At 43.4% G+C, this 5,601-nt stretch overlaps 1 non-coding gene across 1 annotated transcript; it reads left to right on the top strand.

The window, feature by feature from the left end:
* The first annotated feature begins 3,636 nt into the window (after window positions 1–3,636).
* On the top strand, window positions 3,637–3,744 carry LOC129651895 (U6 spliceosomal RNA). Its single transcript, XR_008714397.1, has one exon. It is a non-coding gene; the product is annotated as a U6 spliceosomal RNA (small nuclear RNA).
* The last annotated feature ends 1,857 nt before the right edge of the window (window positions 3,745–5,601 follow it).

Genomic DNA, 5,601 nt, shown 5'->3' with positions numbered 1-5,601 from the left:
TTTTTTTTTTTAATGTCACCTCTGTGGATGGTGAGGTCACAGGGTGTAGGAGTGACCCATGGGCCTGGCCTGAAGCTAAAGTTCCCAGTGAACTAGGAGGTTGGTCAGGAGGCACGTAGACCCGCTGGGGAGAGGCATAAAGGGTTAGCTAGTTGGTTTGAACTTAGAAGAAACTAAAGGGATTTTTTTTCCTTTGGCTGTGCTGGGTCTTTGTTGCTGGGCTCAGGCTTTCTCTAGCTGCAGTGGCTTCTGCTGCTGTGGAGCACTGGGTCTAGAGTGGGGCTCAGTAGTTGTGGTGCATGGGCTTAGTTGCCCCGCCCCATATGGAATCTTCCTGGTGGTTGCTGAGTAGTCGCTCAGTTGTGTCTGACCCTTTGTGACCCCATGGTCTATAGCCCTCGAGTCTCCTCTGTCCATGGCATTCTCTAGGCAAGAATACTGGAGTGGGTGGCCATTTCCTTCTCCAGGTGATCTTCCTGACCCAGGGATGGAACTCATATCTCCTGCAGATCTCCTGCACTGCAGGCAGATTCTTTACCACTGAGCCACCAGGGAAGCCCAGTGCAGGGAACACACCAGGGGACACCCAATTCACAAGGAACACACCAGGAAGGTCTGATCTTCCTGGGCCAGGGATCAAGTCTGCCTTCCCTGCATTGGCAGGCGGATTCCCAACCACTGGACCACTGGGGAAGTCCAGAGCTAGAGTTTTCAAGGGAGGAAGGAAGAAAGATGACTCTGAAGGAGTCATGGGGAATGAGGGAAACCAACACCCCACCCTACACCTCCCAGCTCTGAGGTACTTGGAATATAAGAGAAAATATAGCTTCCTCTTGAGCAGGAAGCAGTATCTCAGGGGAGAGCTTGGTTTCCATTAGGGCCAGGAAGTAGGGGGAGATTTCCAGAATGGGTCGAGTGGGGTTCCAGAGAGCCCGGGGTGGGGAGGGTTTGGAAAAGGGAGTAGAGGGATTGGGTAGGTTGGGACGAGCGTCTGCGTGATGGTGGCTCAACAATGATTTTCAGTGAATGATGTGACAAAGGCCGTGGAACTCGGTGGTCTTTTAGAAAGAGGGAAATGAGTCCAGACTGGGTTGATGAAGATTTAATTGCCTTTTCCCCCCAAAACATTTTATTATGAAAAATTTCAAATATACAGAAAATTTTAAAAAGAATTGCATGTGAGTTTTCACATACCTACCACTGAGGTTCTACAATTAACATTTCATTCTGCTTAATCACGTATCTACGCATCCCTCTCTTTCTCTCCCTTTCCATCCATCTGTCCATCCACCCACCCATCCATCCACCCACCCACCTATTCACCTATCCCTCCATTAAATTTTTTTTTTGAGGGAATTCCCTGGCAGTACAGTGGTTAGCAACCCACTCCAGTATTCTTGCCTGGAGAATTCCGTGGACAGAGGAGCCTGGAGGGCTACAGTCCATAGGGTCACACAGAGTTGGACACGACAGAAGCAACTTAGCATGCATGCCTGCACTGCGGTTAGCACTCTCTGGTTTCACTGCTGCAGTCCTGGGTTCAATCCCTGGTTGGGAACTAAGATCCTGCAAGCCACACGGCATGGATAAAACAAAAAAACAAACAAAAAGAGAAAGAATTCTTAAACCATTTCAAGGAAAATTGCAGACATTAGCATAATTTACCCCTGAACACTTTAGGATGTATATAATTAACTGAAGTTCAATATTTGTTTATCTTGTCCTGCCAGGCTCCTCTGTCCATGGAATTTTCCAGGCAAGAATACTGGAGTAGATTGCCATTTCCTTTTACAGGGGATCTGCGCCACTCAGGGATTGAACCCTCCTCTTTTGCATCTCCTACATTGACAAGCAGATTCCTTACCACTGAGTCACCTGGGAAACCCATAAAAAAGGCACAAATCTTAATTATATTAATACATTAGGTGAATTTTGACAGATGCCTGTACCTATAAAACTCAAACCTCTATCAAGATACAGTACATCACCATCACCTCAAAGTTCTCTCTTCTCCTTCCTAGTGGGTCCCTTCCTCTCCCCACCTAGGTATTCTCCCCACCATAGATTAGTTTTGCCTGTTCTAGTACTTCATATAATTAAAATCATATTATAGGTACTCTTCTGTGTCTAGTTTTTTTCCTCTTGGCAAAATGGGAGATTCATTCATGATGTTGTATGTATGGGTAGTTAATCCCACTTTATTGCTAAGTCATGTCCCAATATACGATTATAACAGAAGAATTATGTATTATTCTGTTGATAGTCACTGGAGCTATTTCTAGTTTCCAGAGATTATGAATAAAGTGTCTGTGAACATTTTTGTACGAGTTGTTTTGAGGACACGTATTTTCATTTCTCTTAGTTAAACAGCTAGACGTGAAACTGCTGGATCATAGGTGGCTTTTGTTTTAGGAAACTGCCAGATCTTTATCCAAAGTGGTTGTACCATTTTATATCCTTACCAACAATGTCTGAGAGTTCTGACTGCTCCCCCTCTTTGTCAACATTTGATGTTGTCGGTCTTTAATTTGTTATTCCGGTAGGTGGGTATTGGTGTCCTTGAGGGTTTTATTTTGCATTTTCCTAATGATGAATGATGTTAAGCAGTTTTCCATGTGTTCCTTGGCCATCTGTATATCTTCCCTTATTAAGTTTTTATTCAAATATTTTGTCTATTTAAAAAATTGGGATTTTATTTTTTATTGGGTTGTAGGGATTCTTTACACATTCTGCAAGTCCTTTGTCAAATACATTTTGCAAATATTTTCTCACAGCTTAAGTCTTGTCTAGGCTCCCCTGGTGGCTCAGCTGGTAAAGAACCCACCAGCAGTGCGGGAGACCCAGGTTTGATCCCTGGTTTGGGAAGATCCCCTGGAGAAAGCAATGACTACCTTCATGGCATTCACTTCATGGCAAATAGATGGGGAAACAGTGGAAACAATGACAGACTTTATTTTAGGGGCCTCCAAAATCACTGCAGATGGTGACTGCAGCCATGAAATTAAAAGACACTTGCTCCTTGGAAGAAAAGCTATGACCAACCTAGACACCATAATAAAAACCAGAGACAGTACTTTGTTAAGGTCCATGTAGTCAAAGCTATGGTTTTTCCAGAGGTCATGTACGGATGTGAGAGTTGGACTGTGAAGAAAGCTGAGCGCCGAAGAATTGATGCTTTTGAACTGTGGCATTGGAGAAGACTCTTGAGAGTCCCTTGGACTGCAAGGAGGTCCAACCAGTCCATGTAGGGGAGATCAGTCCTGGGTGTTCATTGGAAGGACTGATGCTGAAACTGAAACTCCAGTACTTTGGCCACCTGATGAGATGAACTGATTCATTGGAAAATACCCTGATGCTGGGAAAGATTGAAGGCAGGAGGAAAAGGGGACGACAGAAGATGAGATGGTTGGATGGCATCACCGACTCAATGGACATGAGTTTGAGTAAGCTCTGGGAGTTGGTAATGGACAGGGAGGCCTGGCGTGCTGCAGTTCATGGGGTTGAAAAGAGTTAGACATGACTGAATGACTGAACTGACGGAAGTCTTGTCTATACTACACCAAATGGTGTATTTTGATGAGCAGATTTCACTTTTGTGAAGTCTAATTCTTCAAACTTTTAACAAGTAGTCATTTCATGCTCACTTTGGTAGCACATATACTAAAATTGAAATGATAATGAGCTTAGCATGGCCCCTGAGCAAGGATGACATGCAAATTCGTTCCATAACTTAAAAAAGTCTTTTTAAAGATACCTTTGCCTACCTCCAAGTCTCAAAGACATTCTCCTATATTTTCTTCTAGAATTTTAACTTTTGATTGAAGTCTATGATTCATTGCAAATCAAGTTTTGTGAATGGTGTGAGGGAGGGAATAATTAATTTTTTTATATTAATTTTCACTTGTTCTAAAATTAACCATTAAAAAGACTTCCCTTTTCCCTTTGGATTGCTTTGGTGACTTTATAAAAAAATCAAATGTCTGTTTAATTGTGAGTCTATTTCTGTTTTCTTTTCTATTCCATTGTCATTTACCTTATGATAATGCTGTAATATCTCAATTACTGTAGTCTTGTAATTCATAATGACAGGTAGGCAAATTCTCCACTTTGTTCTTCCTTTTAAGATGCTTTAGATATCCTAGGTCCTTTGCATTTCCATAAAAATTTTAGAATCAACATGTCAATTTTTAGGAAAGAATCTGCTGGGATTATGATTGAGATTGAATTGCATCTAATAATCATTTCGGAGGGAATTGACATCTCAACAATATCGAGTCTTCCAATCCATGAATATAGCACTCCATTTCTTTAGGACTTCTAGAATTTCTTTCAGCGATATTTTTGTTTTTTTTTTCCTCAGCCATATTTTATAGACTTCAGTGCTGAGGTCTTACACATAATTTGTGAAATTTTTCCCAAAGTAGTTAATGTTGTTTTAAAAAATTCTATTGCAAGGATTTCCCTGGTTGTCCAGTGATTGGGACTCTGTGCTTCCACTGTAGTGAGCCAGGGTTTGATCCCTGGTTGGGGAACTAAGATCAAAAGGTTAAGGTCGTATGAGGTTAGTCATCCTAAGGAGATACAGCAGCTTGCTGAAGAAGGCATGGTGGAGAAGTAGAAAGAACCAGGTTCCTGATAGATAATATTGTTAAGCTGCTGAATTTACTAACCTAGAACTGTCCTAACTCTGAATTTGTCTTTATGTAAGATAATATATTGCCTGTATTTTAGGGGAAAAAAAAAAGGTTATGATCACAGCCAAAAAAAAAAAAAAGCTACTGCAAATGGAAAATTTTCAAATTTCATTTTCCATTGTTGGCAGCAGAGCTGAGTGCCAGAACAGTGACAGAAAAGACAACCCACAGGAGATCCTAGGTGTGGGAAATGGGGGTAGGGCGGTGCTCTTTATTTACAGGGAATTGCAGAGGGTCTGAGAGGGTCAAGAATGCCGTGGCCATGTAATGGGAGGAAAAGAGGCACAACATAGCTTGGAAGACTGATTTCCTTTCTCGGTCCTGTTCCTGAGAAGGGACGTCCTTCCTTATTACCCTCCTGGGAAGGGAAGGCAGGGCAGTGCCAAGCATCCTTGGGAAACTGCTCTTGTGTTCTCCTCCCCAACATCATTCAACTAGCCCTCTAGTGGGGCTGCTGCCTCTATGGCCCGGGCTGAGTGTGGACAGGTAAGCTGGCCATGGTGGTACAAGTGGCATATTCTGCCCTCTCTATGAGAAAACGGGTCCTTCGCTGGCCCAGCCGGCAGGGAGGAGAGAGAGGCCGAAATACCTGGGATTTAATCTGCTCAAAACTGCCAACCTTCTGGGCTGGCTTTCCCAGGGCAGCCCCCACCCTAATGGCTTCTCTCGCCCCATTTCTTAATGTTGCCCCACCCAATTATAGAGTCAGCTGCCCACACTTCTCACAAGAGCCAAACCTTCCAACTTGTGCCCTGAGGAAAGATCTCAAAGATTTTTTTTTTCCCAAGGAAAAAACTGGACAAGCCCAAGCTCCACCCATCCTGGGTCTTGTCCCTGTTTCATGGGGAAGGGTGTGGGAAGGGCAGGAGGCACGGGAGCTGCCCAGTTGCTGGGCAAAATGGCTGTG

The sequence above is a fragment of the Bubalus kerabau genome, chromosome 4, assembly GCF_029407905.1.
Source record: "Bubalus kerabau isolate K-KA32 ecotype Philippines breed swamp buffalo chromosome 4, PCC_UOA_SB_1v2, whole genome shotgun sequence".
NCBI classification, from domain to species: Eukaryota; Metazoa; Chordata; class Mammalia; order Artiodactyla; family Bovidae; genus Bubalus; species Bubalus kerabau.
This window is presented reverse-complemented; position numbering and strand designations above follow the sequence as displayed.